Genomic DNA, 22,761 nt, shown 5'->3' with positions numbered 1-22,761 from the left:
TCCATGCGTGATTCTCAGCCTAGATTCTCTGATAATCTGGTTACGATACTCAGTTTATCATAACAACGTTTAACAAATCAAGCTCCTCTACGCTGCACCCGATCCAATTCGCCAATCAATCCAACTTCGTGAGGATCCCATATATTAGCGGAATATTCTAAATGATGCCTAACCTGCGAAAGATAAAATTTCTCTTCGACTTTTCATCACATTGCCCCAATAGTCTTCCTATTTATCCTAACCGTTGTTAGCTTGTCCGTATTTTCCCCGTATATGTTTCATCAAGGAGCGGTCCTGATAGACAGTGACGTCTAAGTATTTAATCGAGTCTGCACTTTCTATTTCGGTATTTTTGGGGGGTAGCTACTTCTATTCCAAAAATCCATCTGTACGCACTTCAGTAAGTTTATTCTAAATACCAAATTGCGCCGAAACGTTTTATTGCATTGGGGTAATCTGATAAAGCTTCTTTATCCTGAGGGCTAAGGACATCTCTATAAACCAGTCCGTAATCCAGTTGGACCAAATCCAGAAGAAATTATTTTAATTTGAAAAGTGACATACAGGTTTCTATCCTGTAGTTCGGTTTTTGAGGTCACTAATTTTAATTTTATCTCATAATTTGAAAAAATATTGACCGGTGTGATTTGGTGAATTCAAATATTTGCCACCGTGGCATAGAAATAAAAAAATGCAACTGTGGAAATAAATAAAGAAATGCAACGCCCGAAAGTGAAAAAGTTCTAGTAGTAAGGTGCCGAAAACTAAGGGGCCATAGATAACAACGCAAAAAGAAACACATAGACGCAAGAAGGAAATAAAGGAATCCAAGATGTGAAACCCAGAAAACCCTTCACAAAAAGTTGCGGTACCAAGTAATGCGAGAGTGCAAGAGTAGGCCAGGGAAGAGTGGATGGAAACCAGCTGCGATGACATAAGCAACAACACAAAGAAGAGAAACGGAGAAACTGATTGTAAACTGGTGATGAGAGAATTCTGAGAAATTAAAACAAAATATAATGTTTTCCGAGATGGCCATGGAAATATACCAATAGGAAATGAGGAGATCGAGAAGAGATGGAAAAATATATGGAAAAACTACCAAAATTGACAGAAAGTTCATGTCACTTCATGATGGCTTAATTAAAGGAAACTAGGTAATAGAAAAATACGAACGGGTCTCTGAAATACTGAGAAGCGAATTAAAAAGAGCAGCGAAAGGCGTGAAGAACAACAAGGCACCAAGAGTTGACAAAATTAAGAGAGTTATAACTGGCTCAAAGCGAAGAATATCCTTTCCGGGTAATGGAGGTAACTATGACGGTGGTAAACTAATAGAGTTCAAGAAGAATGTGTTGATTGGAATACAGAAGAAACCAAGAACAGATAAATGCGTAACAACTCTGAAACCTGCTGTCTCACACATAACAAATACTCACTCGAATAATTATCTGAAGAATAGAAGGAAAGATATATTGAAGAAAGACTCGTGGAAACCCATTCGGGTTCAGGTAACAACGAGAGAGAATATACTCAGCTTGAGAACACTGACCGAAAAAATGATATGAAAACAAGTCATTATGTGAGGAATTCGTGGACCTTACTTGATGACCTACGACAATATCGAATGGAACAGGATACTCTAGTCACCTCAAGCGCTAGAAATGGGCTCCAAACACGGCAGAATAATCCATCAACTCTACCAGAACCAAAAACCAAGCACGCAAATGAAAATGGAAAGAAAATAGAAGCCAAAATAAACAAAGTAGTTGAACTACCTCTCGCCAGCACTATTCAACGTATCTATAAAAGAAGCCCGAGAATTGGTGATCAAAGGAGTCAAGGTGAATAGCTAAGAAATTAAACAATGCTCCGATTTTCAGATAACTTAGCAGTAGCAGTGGAAACGCAAGAGGATTGGTAAGCAAGCCTGAATATTATGAACCTCTGGGAATATAATACCAGCATTGACGCAAAGAAAATTTCAATCCTTGAGAGTGGAAGAGAGAAATTGAAGGCCTAAGTCACAATTCGAGGAGTGAAATTAGAGCAAGTAGAATCCTTCATCTACCTGGGCAACAGTATAACTTTAGAAATTTACGGATCGGATACATGGAGCGTTGAAAAAATGGATCAGCAAAGATGAAGAAGCCTTAGAAAACAGGGTCTTGGAGGAGAATGCTGAAGATCTAATGAACAGACAAAGTGAGGAACGAGGAAGGAGAGAGGAGAGTAGAAGACGAAAGGATCATGTGAAGAGAACTCTGTGGTAAAGAAAACTAGGTTCATTTGACACATCTTGAGACACAATGGATCAGTTGTAAAAATAACAGAGGGGAGGGGAATTTTGATGGGGATATCCTGGGTGAAATATGTTTTTTAAATTTGTATTAATATGCACGGAAAAAGGCATATATAAAATATTCGTAAGAATTCAGCACGAATATTAGAGATCAATTTTTCAGTCTAATGTATTTCATCGAGATATTTGTGCAGTAAAAACGCTTTCATGTATAGATTTTATAGGCTTCGTCGATAAAAACTGTCCCGCAAGATTTTTTGCAAAAATATTTAAACCTCGTGCATAAAATCTGTCTCTTAGTAATGAAAACACCCAAAAAATGATAAAATTTTGTTATTTATACTTTGACACTTAAATTAATTAATAATTATAAACAATTTACTACTAATTATTCGCTGTTCAATCATGACTTTTTATTAAGAGGTGAATGGAATGTTTCAAATTATGTTTGTAAAAAACAATTCACATCGGAAAAAATATCATTAAAATACCTACGGTTGACGTTAACATTCCAGGAAAGTTGAATTTATAATCACATAGTATTCAACATATCGATTCAATTCTTTAATGAAAAATAACTTTCATAAACCATAAACACAGTAATCAACCCGAAGGTCGGTTTGGTAGTTGATGATAAGAGTTCACCCAGTACTAAGCCCGGCGTGTGAAATTCACACATCAGGGTAGGGGGGCCAGTTCCTTTCCCTGTGCCGGTGATGGTTTCCCAGGAATACCTGGTATCCAAAAAATCACTTTAGCTTGGGTGGAGCTGCAGGTGCCCTGAGACTTGCCCGGTAGTCGAACCCAAGACCCACCGGTCAGCAGTCCAACGCTCCCTGGACTACCGTGACCCACAACTTTCATAAATGCAAACATATTTTGTGACAAACAATGCAAATTATCGATGATTAATATAAATGGTTTGAATTCCACTATTCAACTTACATTGTACATTGGTGTACATATTGATTTATACAATCATGCATGCAGACGGCAAATGTAAAAAGCGGTAGTCACGTAGGCAGCGAGTAGCCACATGGGTATTTGATAGATTTACAGGGACGAAATATTCAGTCCAAGGGAGTTTACATTAAAAAAACCAGAAGATATTGGAGCTCGAAGGAGGGCTGTCATTCAGGCAGGCAGCAAGCCAAAATGGCGAGATAGCGATCGTTCCTTTACAAAGCTTTGTGCAAGATGGGCGCCGGGCGTGCTCACTGCGGATCAAAAATGCATTGGGACGAGTTTCCAAACGGTGCTTGGCACGCTTTGCGACCAACAGGGGTTATTTTCTATGTCAATATGTGGCAATAGATGAAACAAGGATTCGCCAGTAGACAACAGAATCGGAACAACAATCCATGCAGGCCGGTTCTTCAGCTTCAAATAAGGCGAAGGCGATGCCATCGGCGGGAAAGGTCATGACTTATGTTTTTTTGGGATGTGAGAGGAAATTATTCTCATTGGCTATCTTGAAAAAGGCAAAACAATAACTGGGAATAACTATTAAAGCCTTATACTGAGATTTGACGCAAAAATTCGCGACAGCAGACCCATCTGACAGAGGAATAAAACTGTTTTCTATCAGGACAATACTCCAACCCACAAAAGTGAATCGGCGATGGAAATATTGACAGATTTGCACCATGAAGTGCTGGAACATCCAGCCTCTTTACTAGATTTGACTCTCTCGGACTTCCAACTCTTCCGGAAGCTATAAAAGTTTTCGCGCTGGTCAACGTATTTTGTCCAATGAAGAAACAATTGCGGCTGTAGACGAGTACTTTGTATCATTTCCGAAAGAACACTACAGAGACGGAACAATGGCACTGGAACACCGCTGGATAAACTTATTAATATTAAAGGCGATTTATGCAGAATAAAAATCAAACTTTTTTTGGAAAAATGAATGGCTATTTTCATCATTTGGTCCTCGATCACCCCCTAAGGTATCATTCAAAAAAGGAATAGAAAAAGCGGAGCGGATTGAGTAGGGAGGACTTCATCCACAACTATTTAGGTACATACTTATTAGCTGTCTCTCATGAATCGGAAAGTGAAACATATTATGTCGCCAAAACACATCAAATGATACAGAACATGCTTAAATGCACAGTTTATATTTCAATGTGGATGGAGTATTTAACGTAGTCCTCCTCTTACTTCTGTTCACCAACATCTGAATCCACCATAATTTTATAGAAATATAATCATTCAAAATATAATTAGGGTTATAAGGGCGTTGGAGGTGACTCAAAATAACCTTCCCCTCCAACCTTGTTGTCATCCTCACCTTCCCGTGGTGCAACCTGTTCCTACTGATGAGAATCCGGCGACCGCGGGACTCCCGGGATAAGGAGTCACACCCCACCAAGTGCCAACGGTTTACTTACAGGGCGGATGAACGCAAAGTGGGAGAAATGACACCCTCTTGCCCTTTGGGTGAGAAATTGGATGATCGGGCGGATGAATCGGACTATGGTAAATAACACAGGACGTGGAAAGCAACGGGAAACTACAATATTAAAGATCCCTCGGGATTTCCAGGATGATTCTCAGCAAAGCGAGAAGGAATAAACATGGAATCTTTAGACATGAAACATTCCGGAAATAAAATTCAGATTTCCGGGCTGTATACAAAGACAGCATGTAAAAATAAAGGAAATCGCAGAATAAAAAGAATAAAAATTGGAACTTCGAATGCAAGAACCCTCCTTAGGGTAAGAAAAATAGAAAATCCTTGAAGGAATGGAGAAAGATGGAGGAAAACAAGATGGACATTACTTGAGCGAGCAAAGTGCCGTGGGATGGCTGTGGAGAAGAAAAATTTGGAGACGCTACATTTTATTACAGTGGAAGAAAGAGAGGAAGGAACGGAGATTGTAAATAAAAATATGAAGGCTTATGTCAAGCAAGGCGATCTACGATAGTGACGGATAAGTAGGTGTGAAGATAGAATCTGCAACCAAAAACCAAAAGGTTTACATGCCAAGATGCGACTACAGTGATGAGAAAGTAGAATAAGTGTATGAGAAAGCAAAGAACTGCGGGTAAACGAAGGACAAAGATGCCTCAATATCACAATGGGTGACGGGGACGCGAGTATAGGGAAATGAGTGGTGAAAGGAACGTCTGGACAGAATGGACATGGAGAGAGGAATGAAGGAGGCGATAGACTAATGGAGTTCCATTGGGAAAATAAGTTAATAGTTACAAATATTATGTTTTCAAATCCGAAGAGAAGAATGCAGCCCTGGAAAGCACCGGTTTTGAAATCAGATACACTTCGTATTGATAGAAAATAAATACAGACACGACGTGAATACAAAATACAGAAGCGGGTTGTCATCTCCCTGATGCAGATATTTACGAAGACCAAGTACTTTTTAGTACAGAAATCGAGATAAGACCGAAAAGAAAAAAAGAGCTAAGACAGTCAAAATGTTAGATTTGGATACACTATGGGAACTGGATAGGGACGACATCGGAGCAAAGATATATGAGAAGATGAGTAGGATGAATAAAACGACTGAGGAAAGTGTAGAGGAATAGTGGGACAGAATAAAGAGAAGGACTGAAGGGACCAGCAAAGAATCTTTGAGCTATAAGAAGGAAAATAGAACAAAGAAACTCTGGATAACATCGGTGCTGATCAACAAATACAGGAGAGAAGAACAGCAATAAAAAGACCACTGAGGGAAAGAAGTTGCATAGGTAACTAAATTGTGGACTAAGAAGGGAGACGATTAATGCCAGGAGAGAATGGTTAAGCAAAGAATGTGCAGAAATGGGATATCTGGAACGCATAGGGAGGCATGATTTCGTGCATTACAAACTGAATAATATTACGTGGGATGGCAATAGAACATCGGGAGAACAGACAACTGGTATTGAGATACCATAACAGGGTAGGAATATAACAGATGGAAAGAAGAAGTAATAGAAAGATGGCAGGAGTATTAGGGAAATCTCTTCAAGGCTAGAGAACAACCTGAGTTGCTAAATGTGAAGGAAGCGAACGAGGTGGACAAATACTGTATTGGAGAGGAGCCCTTTCTGAGTGCAGTTGAGACATTATTAAGACAGATGAAGAACGGAAAGGTACAGGGTTTAGATGGAATACATGTCGATCTCCTGAAATGCTTGCAGGAAGATGAATTGGTATAATTAACATCCATTTGCAGCAAAATGTACTGCAGTGGACAGTGGCCATTGGATTTCTTGAAAACGGAGATGATCCCATTTCCCAAGAAGGAGGGTACAAGAAAATGTAATGTAAGGAGCACCATACGATAAGTGTCGTTACTTTTTCTGGGTGAAACATTTGGGAATATGTGGACAAACTAGCAAAACATTAGGATTTATTATAAGAATACTAGGAAAATGTGGTGAAAAGGTTATTGAAAAATGTTATTTTTCGCTCGTTAGGTCTCATTTAAAATGTAATGCTTGTGTATGGGATCCTCATGAAGCTGGATCGGTTGCAGCGTAGAGGAGCTAGCTTTGTAAAAAGTTGTTTTGACATACTGAGTAGCGCATCGACATTATTACAGGATCTAGGTTTGGAATCACTTACGGATCTCTTGTATCAAGTGGAAGGATGTGTCTATAGCAATGATGTTGTCTATAGCAATGATGTTGAAAATGTGTTATTAGCATTAATATAATCAGGATAAGCTGGAGAGAAGATGCAGGAGTGTCAGTTGGAGGAAGAAGGATTGTGTGAATCAGGTTTTCCGACGACATGTTCCTTTGTGTCGAAGATGAGCAAGAGTTGAATAGGATGTTGCAACATCTGGACGACATTAGGGAGAGAGAGGTACGGTCCTGACGGTAAACAGGAGGTAGACTCCATTGGTGGCGGAGATGATGAAATATGTATTGAGGTGGATGGAGAAAGGCTGGAACCGAGGTAACGAAAAGCAGGAGGAGTGAAAAGGAAATTCAAATGAAAATAGCGGTGAGCAAGGAAGTTTTCAATGGGAAAACAAAGGTAGTATGCAGCAAAATGGATGTCGGACTGAGAAAAAGAGTTCTCAAGCGTTTTTTATGGCATGTTATGCTATATGGCTGCGAAATATGGACTAGTTAAAAAGGGACCGGTAGAGGTCGGATGCAATGGAGATATATGGGTGTGGAGAGGGTTGCTGGGCATAAAATGAACTGACCGCGAGAGGAATGGAGTGATGAGGGGAGAGGGAGAAGATCGCTGGAGACCATCGAAAATAGGAAAAGAAACTGGGCCGGACACGTGCTGCGAAGGGACTGCCTCTTGAAGGAGGCGCTAAAAGGACCGGAGGAAGGAGCAGGCAAGAGAGGGCGGGGGGAGGAGAATGGCTGACGAGGTGGAAGTAGGTGATGGGCATGTGGAAATGAAGCTGGACTGCCTGGACCCGCCAACCACGGCAGATGAACCAATGATGATGACCATGACAATAACCCTTAGCTTGCTAAGTCGTGCCCAAAATTGAAATCTCATGTAATGGAATAGAACGTTCGCTGAAAAATGTCAAGCCTAATAAATCCTCAGGGGCCGAAGATATACCCGCTCGTGTATTTAAGGATCTAGCTTCAGAAATTGCATCATATCTAGGAATCATATTTACGAAGTCGCAAGTAGATCACAAGGTTCCCAGAGATTGGAAAGCGGCAAACGTAACACCAATATTTAAAAACGGAGACAAGGAGGAACTGAGCAATTACAGACCTGTTTCCTTCACATCCATTTTGTGCAAGGTTATGCAACATATAGCTGCTAGCTCGATAATCAGAAGTTATTAATGAAAAATCAGCCCGGTTTCCGAAAAGTTAGATCCTGTGAGACACAATTCGTGCTTTTTGTTCATGATGTTCTTATTTCGAGAAAGAGGAATGTTCCAGCGGACGCGGTTTTTCTAGATTTTAAGAAAGTCTTCGACAAAGTAGCTCATAGTAAACTACTCGCCAAGCTAGAAGCATATGGCATAGAAAAAAATATCCGGGGTTGGATCCCAGACTTTTTGATGGTCGGGTTCAAAGAGTAGTCATAGATGGAGTTAGCTCAAATGCAGGAGATTTTACTTCAGGTGTTCCCCAGGGAAGTGTTATCGGACCTCTTTTATGCCTACTGAACGTTAACGACATTGACTCCGCAGTCACTAGTTAGATACGTTTATTTGCCGACAATGCTGTGGTTTACCGTGATATCCGTGATCCTAAGGACATAGCAGCTTTGTCAGATGAGTATGCTATACATCACTGGTGCGACCCTTGGCAATAAGAATTAAACTTAAAAAAGTGCGTAGTGATAAATTTTTGGAAAATGAGCATTTCCCACCTGAGCACCTACTGCATTGGGAACACCGATGGAATGGAATGGAATGTGTAGACTCAACCTCGGCGTTACTCTCATTCACGATCTCTCCTAGGTGAAACAAATACGGGGAATATGTGGACAAACTAACAAAAAATTAGGATTTATTAGTAGAGTACTAGGTATATGTAATGAAAAGGTCAAAGGAAAATGTTATCTGTCGCTGGTTCGGCCTCATTTAGAATATGCTGCAAGTATATGAGATCCTCACGAAGTTGGATTAATTGCCGAACAATTGGATCGTGTGCAGCTTAGAGGAGCTAGATTTGAAAAACGTTGTTATGATAAACTTCGTTGCGAATCCAAAATATTAGAGCAGCTAGGCTGGGAATCACTCGCGGAGCGAAGGTTAAAGCACAGATTGCAGCTCTTGCATAAATTGGAAGGTCTCTTTAGCAATGATGTTGAAATTATATTATCACCCCATCGTACAACAGTAAGAGAGATAATATCAATTAAATTAGGGAGATTAAGTGTAGAACAGATAGATTTAAGATGTTTTTTTCCACGGACGATAAGAGATCATAATAACATTGTTCGATCGCGGTAGGGTCATGTTCGGGTAAAATCATTCTAGCGCTACGTATAGATAATAAAATAAAAACTTCTGTGAAGTCATAGTTGGGAACTAAATTGCACTTCTTGGCAAAATATTAGTGTGAACAGTTATTTCAAAGAGAGTATTAAGAGGGGAGGGGTGGAGAGCAAGCGAGGGACGAGAGGAAATCAAAAAGCAGGTCCTCCCGTCGCTTATTGCAAGGATATGAGGGTCGACGAGTTTATGTATCAGGGCCATTTTCAGTTAAAATTATTCTGGTGTCTAGTCTCTCACCCTCTGTCACGTACCGTCGAGGTGGCTTGTAGGGTATATATATAAATAAATAAAAAAAATTTCATTTCGATCAATTTAAAAAATTCACAGGCGCTAAGGTTTTCGATGCCCAGAACCAACAGACTACGCGGTTGACAGACATTAACAGAACACGCCTTTCAGTGTTATTCATTGCTTTCGCAATCCTACTCACTGCAGGAAACAAACTATGGCATTTAACTAAAATAAAATGTTACGAATCTCTTCATGATTTTTCAATATCATTTAGATTAGCGTAATCTCGAAAAATCTTTAGCATCGGAGAGAAAATATGGAATGAAAGGCAGGGTGGCGGAGACGGAAATATATGAAAACGAATATGAAATGGAATATGTGATTATGGATGGATAAGATAGCATTTTATGGGCGGAATGATGAATACATTCACAGAATGAGTTTCACAAATTTGGCGTTCATTTTGCTTGCCGGAATTTTGAGTTCGAGGAGCAGAGAGCTTCATGAAGCTTCATGAGCTTTCACCATGGTTGAGAAACTGAGCGACGCTGAAACGACCAAGGCCTACGCCACGATACCCTACATCGCCGGCACAAGTGAAAAGATATCTCGGGCACTGAGAAAGCACAACATTGCCACGAGATACAACTGCCTCACCAAGGTATCCCATCTAGATCCACGGCCAAAAGATAGAATTCCCAAGGCATTGCACAAGGGAGTCTATCAGGTGCCGTGCTCATGCGGAAGTTCGTACATGGGCGAGACATGCCGAGCAGTGAAAACACGCCTAAAAGAGCACGAAAGGGCTACTAGGAACAAGCAGTTCAGTTTATCAGCCATTGCTGAACACGCTTGGAGCGGGCCTGGCCATGAAATCAAATATGGCGAGACCAAGATAATACCCAAAGAGAGAAGATATTATCCCAGGCTAATAAGAGAATCGATCGAGATACTCAAAGAAAAAGACAAATTCAACAGAGAAGATGGTTCCCGCCGATCAGAAGCCTGGAAAAGGATTTGGATGGAAACCCCCGACCAATCACAGAGCAGGGAAGGGGAGGTGAAACATATGTAAACGCGGGCCTCCGTCGCGTTCGCAGTTTTCTAGCCGACCGCCGTTTTCGCGTCTGTATGGGTGATTCCCTCTCCTCCGAAAAGAAAGCCGCTGCAGGCGTTCCGCAGGGCTCTCTTTTAAGCCCGTTTTTATTCAATTTATTCGTAAACGATAAGCCGTCCACGCCTTACACGTCCCTTTACATGTACGCAGACGACACCGCCATTGCTGCCACGTCTCGGGTACGCACAGCGAATATTCGGCGCATCAACACACACCTACAAAAAATTCACAAGTGGACGTTAACATGGAAAATTAAAATAAACCCGGACAAAAGTACAAACATCCACTTCGCCCGACGACGCCCACGCACATATCTATCACGCTTCATAAACATAAAATTCCTAGAGCTACCTCGCACCGCTTCCTTGGCGTCATTCTTGACGACAAGTTAACCTTCCGATCTCACCTGGACTTTTGCCGAACGACAGCGATTGTCGCAAGAAATCAGCTCCGCTGCCTCACTTCGACGATATCCTCACTTAGCCATCAGGACCGAATGCGCCCTTACAAGGCGATTATTCGGCCCAAATTCTTGTACGCATGCCCTGTTTTCGCCACTCGGAAAACAATATGGCGCCACCTAGAAACTATTCAGAATAACACTAACACTAATAACTGACCATGGGCGGCTCGCCCATGGTCTCCCGTCTGTCGCGGATTTTATTCGCAAGCAGGCCGCTCAATTCCATTCGTGCCTGAAAACATCTGGAAATTCTCTCTTCACGGATATCTGGGAATACCATCTAAACAGAAAACACGCCTATACACTGCCCAAAGATGTTACTCGCCTATGAGTCTTTCCTACGTCTTTTAATTATAAGTTTATCGGCACTCTCTTCGCTCTATTTTGATTTGTGTTCGAGGTCTCATTCGCCCGTCTCTGTTGCCCGTGTCCACCTGTATGGACTCATTTTGTACATAATGAAGGGCCACCATCGACATCATTTCGCGGCGTTCGCAATGACGCGTCAGGTGCTCTATCATCTGCTGCTTTTTACTCTTAAATCGCTCCTCATGTCCCCTATTATTATTCAAGTTCGTAGATTTACCTTCATTACTTCTGCGTACCTCCTACCTTGTAAATTTTTCCTCCTAGTTTATAATGACCTAGTTATAGACGAACCGTGTACCTGTCGGCTCCTTTTCTCTTTCACAATTGTTAATCCGAGAGTGTAAATCTCTCAATTTTACTAGCTGCTAGATTCTTAGTATCTATTAATTCCTACGATTTTCATGTGTTTCCCGAAATTGTACATTCTCCCACCTAGTTTATAATTTTAAGTTTAACCACGAGCCATTTCCTGTCGGCTTGCTTATCGACAAATGTTAATCTTAGGGTGTAACGCTCCAGTTACGCTTAAATTTAAGTTTCTCGCTTCACACACACGCACACTTTCGTAATGCCTATTGAAATTCCAAGGGATTAAATTGTGTAAAAAGACCGGTAAAGGTGGGTTTCGCCCACCGGGACGGTGTAATATGTGCCCGCGTAGGGCCGTCAATGACGTCGACGTCCCGGCACTGCGACCTGAAGACGCGCGTTGAAACACGGGCGAAACTGTTGTCAGAAAAACAACCTACGCGGTGACATCCCGAGAATGGAGGCTGTATATACATTGATTCTTCTCTGCTTCGGTGACTAATATTTTACAGGTTGTATCTATAATAGTGTGATGCCTTCAACCTTGCCCCGTCTTAAATTCTGAAAATTCCTCCACCTTTCTAAGTAGAGAACCTACTTCACCCTGTTTCTGTAAACTCTTCAAAGCCTGTTTCCTTTTTACTATTCGCTTCTCACCTCAGTTTGTTGTTTAACTCTTATTTCTATGTTCTCCTTTGTCTTGTGTTCCCATTCTTCAATTTCCTTTTATCATACATCTTACTAATAATTTATTCTGTAATACATTGCCTCTTAATACATTTTACTTATTTTTCCTATTTTTTCATTTGTCACTTCTGTTACCATTGCTTGAGATACAAGAAATACTTTTATTCCCATCTTGCTTCTTCTGTACTCATCCCCTTACCCTTGCTCAAAATTTTACTGACAGCTTCTTGTATTACCTCCTATCTTGCCCTAGTTAAAGCTTCCAAATTTCATTTTCTTATACTTTTTCATATTTTTAATATTTTGCATTTGATATAAAATGTCATGCGCACTTGAACTGATGATGTTATACCATAACGAAACCTAGGTCGTAAATAAAAGTTTTTTATGTGGAAAAGCGAAGTGTTTTAAATTTAATTTCAATATACCATGTGCACTAAATTATGATCTAAAACTATAACCGCTTTCAGAAAACTGTGATTTGCCAAAGGTTTTCCTAAATCTATTTTGATGTTTAAGTCTGTTTAAAGTTTAAAGGTATTTATTCAATGATTTTCCAAGTATATCTGTACAATGAAGTCTTTCTTCTCCTGTAAAAACCCTATTGTTTCCTTCCCATGGTTATTCCTCATTCTTAAGCAATACTCCTCTACCCTACTCCATTTTTCTCTACTCTCACCACCTCCTTCAAATCCCCCAAAACTAATCACGCATTTTCTCTCTGATGATTTTGCAATAATTTTCTCTAGTCTATCATACACACCAGTGGTTCCCAAAGTGGATAGTGCCACCCCATTGGGGGTGGTGGCTTAAACTAGAGGGGTGGAGAGAAGCAGCAGAGTTGGAGGATGATTATTCCCAGTCCCCATATCTGGCACTTTGCATATCTTTGAGGCAAGCAAACTGATTTTTCAATCAGTTCTGCCATCATCAATGTGGAATAAGCAAAGTAAATGAAAAACATCAATGTGTCAGAGTGATTAAATACCCTTGTATCATTTCTTAGAATAAAATACAATCAAACTTGTGCCATTACTATTATTGTATGTATTCATAGCACTGCACTCATACTCTTGAGATTCTATTCACACATCATTCAGACATTTATGGCAAAATAATTTTTCCATGACCATTAATGCCTCATTTCTGCTCATTCTTGTTCCTGTTAGCTCTTTCCTTGACCTAACAGAAATGTGGATAAGGGAACAAGATTGGCAATTTTTTACAGGACTTTAGTTGGAAATGCAGTTGAATAAAATGTCATGAGGTTTCATGATCATTATTTCACTTCTTAATACTAACCAAACCTCCAAGAAGAAAAGAAGCAAAGATAGGAACTGCACCACTTTAAAACTGGTGCCTTCAACTCACTTCCCCTATGTACAGGTATAATATTACATGCATGGACTACTGGGCTAACTGCCTTAACACCTCCATCAAGGGGCCAGCTCATAAATTCATACATTTACTAATCCACATAAATGTAAAAAACCACCATTATATTAAATATTAATACAGACATTGTACTACTAACGCTCGTACATGTCTGAATAGTCCATGATTACAGTGCAACATAAATTGCTAAACTGCACTCTTAAAGTTTTCTGTAAATTAATTGTGATCTCAGTCAACCTAGACTTGTCTTGGATGCATTTTGAACTCTCCCTTGCACATTCAGCAGTGAGAGTATTGAACACTTTGGCACTCCATGTACTTTATTGCAAACTGCCTGCCTCATTGCTGAATGATATACGATTCAATGCATGAGAGTAGATACATATTCCAAAAGTTATTTACAAATATGTAGCATTTTGAAGGGTTTTTAATTTCATGTTCCAGTAATTCAAGGAGAAAAATTTTTTAAATTCATTAAAATAAGAAATAAAAGACACTCCAATTCAGTTGAATTGTTTATCATTAAGGTCATTACAAATATTCGTATCAGATTACACAAATGTGAATTTTCAATAGAATGGATTTAAAGCCTGGTTAGGTACTCTTTTCTTGATATTTTCATGAACCTATGTCCACAAATTAAACCTGACCAAATCCAATCGAAAATAAAATTATTTAAAGTAGGAGCTTCTATTTTGTTGCAATTATTTTCAAGTACGAACCATTTTCTAAATACTAGAAAACTATTGATCTGGAATGACAAAGAGTTATTGCAATGATTCATCTACCAACTAAAATAATATCTGAGGATAATGATAAATTGAAATGTGTATAATTAGGATTAACTAAAATCATTGCACAGACAGAGTAAAGTGGTAAATTCTCCATGCTGGCTAATTCACTAAAATTATCAGGTTTGACGAGACAAAAAAGGAACCATCCCAGTAAAAAATTAAAATCAGAATTCATTTATGAAGATTATCCCATGTACTTAAAACAAATCATTTAAAGCTTCTGCATTGCCATTCTCCCGTTTTTAATAATGGCATCAATATGTATAAATGTCTTAATATCTTTGATTTTGATTTTATCAATTTTCATCTCCTAAAAAATTCCCTTCTTATTAATTCAACCAATTCTATTTAATTAATATGGATAAATTTTATTGCTATCATATTTAATTCATTAACCTATATTTCAGGAAAAGAATGACGGGAATAGAAAAAAACTGAGAAGTAGACATTACAACGTGGAAAATCTGAAGTATGAATTTATACTAGCACCTACAAACAAACACCTGTGAGCTCATTTGTTGGTGTTTAACATGCCAAAAGATATTTTATAATACGGTTATGAAACCTTCCAGGCCAATCAAATGTTTTAGAAAGGCACATTTTGACAGAGCAGACAGGAATATTATAGCTTAGATCTTGCTAAGAGGAATATTAATAGAATAATAGAAAGCCGCAGTATCCGTTGTGACTCATCAATATATCATGTATACCCACCAGGAGCAATTGAGTGACTTAATGATAAAAAAACTTACAACAAAGTTTAAGTTATCTTTTCATGAGTTTTAGTCACAGAAGAGAATTCCTGATCCCTATCTTGAACTATGATTGGTGACTATGAATATCCCAAATTCATTCACAACTTGTTATATAGAGGAATGTGTTTTAAGAATGGTCAGTCAACTTGTCATCAGGCAAAGAAATTGTCTTCAAGTTTCCGGTTACTTGATGATTAAAGACTCCTAAAAAGCATATTTAAACCAGGCCAAAGCAAATCATGGAAACTGGTATCATGTCATCAAGCTCATCAATTGAATTAAGATTATTAAACAATAATATCCTAAATGCAAGACTTTTTTACATGACTGTCATACTTTGAAAAACTATAATCTCTAGTTCAGTTCATTCAATTTGTTGGCTTGATAAAAATAAATCTTTAAAGATACTTGGATAAAATTGGTGTTTCAAGTTATTGCTTAGAATTGTATTTCATCACTATATTTGTGACTAGGTCATGCAACTCATAATTTTGATTGCAATTTTTATAGATTATAGTTGAGGAGAATTGAAGAAATGTTTATGGAACCAAGGGGGTGTGGTTTTGGAAAAGTTTTAGAAACACTGGTGTACACAGTCAATTCCCTGCCAATGATTGTTTGCCAACGTGTAAACTAAGAAGTAGAACAACCAGGCCTGTAGGTTAAGCTTTTATCTCGACTAATAATATTCCATTACTCAGCATAGCTCCATGTTTACTGCTTCCTCTGAACTTTTAGTTTAATATCAATGGCTTTCTTTCCATCCACTGCGTATTATTCTTTAGCTATTACTACAATAATCCTGCTGTTTATATATCTCATCTCTATCAGCACTACATATATCAATATTTACTTTCTAGATCTCCTGCTTGTTATAAGTCAATTTCCTTGAATTCATTAATATTTCAACATTTAGAGAACCTAATAATTGCAGTCCCCTTCTGTGTCCTCTTCTAGCCTGCTGTCAATTTGACAAAGCAAAAATTTCATAATATTTCGACTGTGGAGACTCTGATATGCCCATTGCAGAGCAATTCACTCGCCCCAGTGGGTTGGGCACCTTTATTGACAGAACTCCCAATCAATGTTTGGTGTCATCTTAAATGCATGGAATAAATAATTGAGGTGCTTTCCAAATGCCAAACTCAATTATTTTTTTGAGTTACATCACCACTTTAGATGGCTGCTTCACTGAGGATTTGCACTGACTGCCTGACTGACTGCCTTGTCTGGGCGTGACCCTTCAATCTATCATGTATGCCTACCAGGAGCAATTTTCCAGCAGTTAATGGAGGTCATTAGGAAATCTCTCATGGGGAGATCAGAATATGCCAGCTATTCCACCCCATCAAGGTTTTATTTATAGGATGGATTTGAGCCAATACAATACGAATATTTTACATTTATTAGCATAAAAATCTTGGTTGCAAGAATCTTGTAAGGAAAATAACTTGAGAAAACCAGAAATTTGCACAAAAGGTCACCAATGTTGTCACTACCACAAAAATTAACATGAATTCCTGGCTCAAAATAAAAGAATTATTAGAAGTTTTATAGAAGTCTGTTTTGTTGCTACAGATTACTGATGCAACTTGGGATTCTATAGTAGTAGACGTAGGTTTAGGGGAGGCAAACGATAGCTGAGGTCATTTGCACCATTAGGGATGGATGGGAAAGGAGGAAGGGTGGAGTGAAACACAACATTGCATTAGCCTACTCTTAACGAAAGGTGCCAAGGGGTCCAATAGTTTAACGTCCCATCTGACGGATGGTGTACTCACTCAAAGTGCTTACCACAAAGCACCTCAAGTTGGGATCGGGATACCACCAAAAAATATCTGCCATCTCCGGGATAAGAACCCAGACCATCTCAATGGGGAGCCAGTATGATAGCCACTGCACCATTTTGATCCCCTTCGGTATTCTGTTTTATGCTTTTGTTGGGAATATTTACCTATGAAAATACATCTCATTCTTAATTTAATGGACCACCTATATAATTTTTTGCAAAATATTCATTATATTTACGCACCAAATCTGAGCTGCCCCTAAATATTGACATATTGATGCTTATTTTCAAATTTTCAACGTTTCATAATTACAAATACTCCTAGGGTTATGAAACCTAGAAGTCATTGGTAGACCAACACAAGTCATATAAACCAGTTGTTTACTAGTTTCAATATATATGCAATACATATGAACAGATATATTACTGCTCAAATTTCACATGTAATTCCAATGTAAGTAGATTACACATAATATAGCAACTAGACTATATATAAACTAAACATTATGAAAAGCATACGTATAACGCCAAATAAAGTTAAACTGCAGCTTGAAATGGTGATCGTCAGTATTAAGAGGAGTAGATTTTGATTGATGGGAGTAGTGTAAGAATATGAGATTAGAGATCACAAATATCCGTTTACAATTCAATCATTTCCTATTTGGCTCTAGGAAAATTCCAAAAAAAACTCAGATTCTTTGCTTGTTTTCATGAAAGTAATCCTGGTGACAATGTGACTAATATTAAGTACGAGGGTCATCCGGAAAGTAGTACCCGTTCGTGAAATAAAGACACAAAAGTAAATATTAACAAACATAAAAAATTTTATTTGAAAGAGGATACTTTAAACTACTTCTCAACATAATCTCCAAGCAAATTAAGGCATTTGTCATAACGTGTGACAAGTTTCTGTATTCCTGCTGCATAGTCCTTCGCCGCCAGCTCATTGAGATACGCGAGGGACCCATCTTGCACAAATTTTTGCATAATGCAGATGGTGTTTAACAATTTCATGAACAATTGTTCGAGAAACATTGGGAAAATGCTCACAGATGTCATCAATTGTGACGCGCCGATCGTTCCTCACGAATTCGTCAACTGAGCTCACCAGTTGGTCTGTAATGACAGACGGTCTCCCCGAACGCTCATCGTCGTGTGTGTTCCCCCTCCCCATGTTGAAGTTGCGACACCACCGCCGAACAGACGACTCGTCCATTACATTGTCTCCATACACCTCCTTTAATTGGCGATGAATATCACATGGGCGAACGTTTCTTGCATTGAGGAATTTAATCACTGCCCTCACTTCACAACTGGCGGCGTTCTCAATTTTTTTAAACATTGTAAACAATCACAGAAACAACACAGGCAATGCTAGCGTCACGCAACTTGGCTCAGAGAAGGCAGACAAGCCACTGAAGCTATCTGACCTCGTCCAGCGGCTACTCGCGTCGTCAGCACTTCATGCGGCACGAACGGGTACTACTTTCCGGATGACCCTCGTAACTAGTGTATGGGGAGACATTGTAGAGGAAAGGAGAAAATTTGTGGCTATAAGTGATTTGACGACTGCATATTCAAGTGGATTATTATGACATGTCAATATAAATTAGCCTGTTATCTTTGCCCCCACATTAAAGTGACAAATTTTCTTGCATGAAATATTTTGATATCATACTGTATCAGCCATCACTTTCCCATTCCATTAATGAAATTTCCTCAAATTGCCCATTCCAATTCCCTTTCTTCTGACATCGTATCCTACACTCTTGCATTTCCCTTCATCCCTATTGGGAGTATGAGGTACTCCTTAACTCAAGCGAAATCTCTTAAATAAATTAATATATGTTCAATCTCTTTCCATTGAGACTAAGATTATGATACTTATAATTCCACATTCTTTATAAATGTCTTGGCTAAATTTTCCATTATGTAAAAGGCCATGAGTTCTTTACCACATTTTAGAGACAATGTGGTGGCATAATAGAAATTAAATATAATTATGGGGCAGAATGGGCTCATTATCAACTGGAATATCTCTTTGTCATTGCTCAATGCTCAAAACATTCTTGCTATTCTTTCTGGGGAGATATTTTAGAACCCTGAGCTGGTACATTATAAGATATGATATTCAATGGCACTCTAGGTGGGGTTACTGTAAATGGTAACATCATAAAATGCTTTAAGGGGTTCGAAAAAAGTATGTTATCAGAATTTTATTTGTCATATCTAAATTAGGGAAGGTGAATGCTAAGACAATAGAAATATTTGGAAAACGATCAATATGTTGACTTTGCCAAGGAAGGCTATCTAGAAGAAGATGAGTCTACAGAAAACAATCAAAAAGAGCTTTTAAGTAGGAAAATACTTCATTAAAATATTTAGCTGAAGCATATCCATGTGTACCAATGAGACTTGTTTGATCACAGCCATGGAAAATATTGAAAACACTGGAAATACCATACATGAAATAATAGTCTACACTGACTATAACTGTTAACAAACTAAAGTTCAAAGTAATACAAGGAAAACATGCTTTAGGATAGAGGAAAAATATTTGAGAGATGGTATATGAAATTGTATGCAAAAATAAGGGATGAAGAATTTTTTTGTCAGATTTTTTCAAATCTCTCTTGGTTTATGCACTTTAAAACCACTTGTGATGGATATAATGCTACCAATTTAAAATCCCTTGGTTTGCACAGTAATGATGAAATGCCTTGAGAAACTATTCATTTATTCTATTGCTTTATTCACCATTAGCTGGTTCAGCATGATTTCTTCATAAAACAAAAGAAATGTACGTCAATTTTTCAAGTGCACATCACATTTAAAAAAAGATTATTTACATTACATAGGGATATTATACAAACAGCATTTTAGACTTTACATAATACTTAAAATTCTTGCACAGAGTACAAAAGTTTAATAAGCAAGTGTGCTTCAAGTTTACGCTTGAAATTATTTCAAAAAAATGGCTTTAGATGTAAAATATTTTCTGATGTAGTAAATATCATTTTCTATTTTTGTTTTTGATGTAACATGAGAATTTATGAAATGATTGAGGAACCAAACTTTTTCTTGGGAGTAAATATTTTATGAAAGGAGTTATTTTAGTTTCATAGTGTTTGTAAGAATATTTGAAGAAGAATTTGAGTCAAGAAAAATACAGCCAACGTATTGTTTAGGCATTTATATCCACCTGTGACCCCTAGGTGTTACAGAACAAGTTCCTTAAGTTCCAGGAAAAGAGAAGTTGAGTTCAAGGACAGACCGATTCTAATGTTATACCTTGAGTACCATCTTGACTAAAAGTGCCCTTGGATCATCAGGTTTGGGAAGTCATATGTAGGTAGGGCTAGAATCAAACTTATCATTCATTTTTCAAGAGTCCATACAAGTTTATACTTGGGAACCTATGTGGTAGTAGTCAAAAATAACTTACAAGAGGAAAAATTAATTTTGGAACAATTTTTATATTAAATTAAGAGGACACTTTAAGAAGGACCATCACAAAAATTTGTAAAATGAATTTACGTGAAGGTATGTGGATTAAGAACAGGTATGATCATTCTCCATTGAGTAATTCTCGTATGAGAGAGAAGATACGATTCCTTTTGAAGTAATCTGGAATAATGTTTAAGATTTTGATCTGGAAACAGTTTATTTTTGGACTGAGAAAAGATCTGAACACAAATGCTTGAATTTGACAGTGTAAAAATCATTCATTCACCTTGATCAAGATTCTAATCCGGGTCTTTATGCTCCCGATGCGTCCTCTTATATTATGAATTTTGTAACCCTGAAAAATTTGACTGATCGGTGTTGGAATCCTGGTCCAGGCAAATGATTTGTGTACTGTGAATTCTCACTTCCTTGTGTGCACCCCCGAATAGTTCCGCTAAGTTCATTACCGCACTAACCCACATTTTCTTTAAATTTGGTACATGCAAGATTATTTATAGAATTTCGTCGGCCGGTGACCAAAATTGAAACCCTAATGATATGTAAATACGTTTGGCCACTCGAGTTAAAAAGTCGGGTGAACAGCGTTGATCTTACATGATTGTAGTGTAACAATCCAGATACAGGAGAAGTGATAATTATAAATTAAACGAAATAATTTTCTAAAAATATTTACTGGGGATCACACATTTTTCCTTTTCATATCAACCTCCAGAACGAATTTTTGAAAGCCGATGAAGGTGGCGAAATAACGGGATATGAGCATGGAAATGCCATAAATCTAGCAATCAATATATTTTTTATTTATTAGGTAATCTACCGGTTAAGGTATGTTTTCGGATGGACATAATTACTAATTAGCTAATTTGTGACCCCCAGCAAAACACAACATCCCCCTCTACATCAGGTCCCTCTTCAGCTCTTCCTCGTCCAGCAGTCCCTACTCAGCACTTTCTTCCTCCCTTCATCCCGTCCAACATCCCTATCCTGTTCCTTCCCTTTCCTCGTTTGCCTAACATTCTCCCCTCAATTACAGTCTTCAACATCCCGCTGCCGGTCAATACCCCCTTCATCCACTTTTCCTGCCTCCATAGGATTTCTCCCAACAAACCACTCTCTTCACCCACCATACCAAGTACTTCCTGATTTGTTTTCTTCTCGGGCCATTTCACCTTCTCCATTCTTCTCCAAACCCACATTTCAAAAGCCTCCAGTCTACCTCTATCCACCTGCTTCAATGACCACGTTTCCGCGCCGTACATAGCTACGCTCCATATCAAAGTTTTAACGAGTCTTTTCCAAACATCCTTACTTAACGTCCCTGTCATCAACTCCCTCCTCCTTGTGAAAGCCCCTTTTCCTGGCGCAATTCTTTTCCTTACGTCCCTACTACTTTGACCGTGTTGGTCCAAAACACTACCGAGATACGTTAACTGTTCGACCTGCTCTAGTTTTTGCCCTCCTCAAATCAATCAATATATATCCAGCCGCAAATCATTTAGCAAAAAACATACCTATTTATGCTACGCCGCTGTGTTTGGTACGCTCTAAATGGGATGGCATTTCCATGACTCGAAAAAAATCCAATCTAAAGGCAGATGGAATACATCCCTTTGCATATTTGAATACGTAAGGGGATATACGAGGTTAGGCTGAAAATTAATGCACACACGCTTGTAGACCACAAACAAAATGAGCTTCAGAAGCACTTCTGGTGGCGTGTGGAAGTAACATTCCCCCTGAACACGCATTGCGGGTTTGAGGTTGTTACATTCATCCAGTGTATTTTGAGAAGCGGAAGTATGGAGACGTCTTCTAGTGCTATGTATTCTCGTATTTATTCATAGCCAGAGAGCTAAGAGGAAAACAGATTTTAGCTAGTCCGCCATCCTCGAGCATGCGTGGAGTGAAGCGGCATGACGTCAAATTTAAAGGAACACGAGTAATAGCCAAAAAGGATCCATACTATCCGAAATTGATTTAAGAGGCGATTGAAGTAGTATTATCACCGGAAAACTTCGACCGAAAAGACTTAAAAGTTTGGAATAGAGTTCGCCACCAACCAAACAATCAGAAGGCAGTGGCGAGACGGGATGGCCTCTATAAAGGTGGTGAAAATTGCAACCATTGCTACTCTC

General features: G+C 38.6%; 1 protein-coding gene across 1 annotated transcript in view; it reads right to left on the bottom strand.

The window, feature by feature from the left end:
• nAChRbeta1 (nicotinic acetylcholine receptor beta1) overlaps window positions 1–22,761 on the bottom strand; it is a 218,237-nt gene that overhangs the window by 37,034 nt on the left and 158,442 nt on the right. The window lies entirely within an intron of this gene.

The sequence above is a fragment of the Hetaerina americana genome, unplaced genomic scaffold, assembly GCF_022747635.1.
Source record: "Hetaerina americana unplaced genomic scaffold, ioHetAmer1.1.p SCAF_1, whole genome shotgun sequence".
Lineage (NCBI taxonomy): Eukaryota > Metazoa > Arthropoda > Insecta > Odonata > Calopterygidae > Hetaerina > Hetaerina americana.
This window is presented reverse-complemented; position numbering and strand designations above follow the sequence as displayed.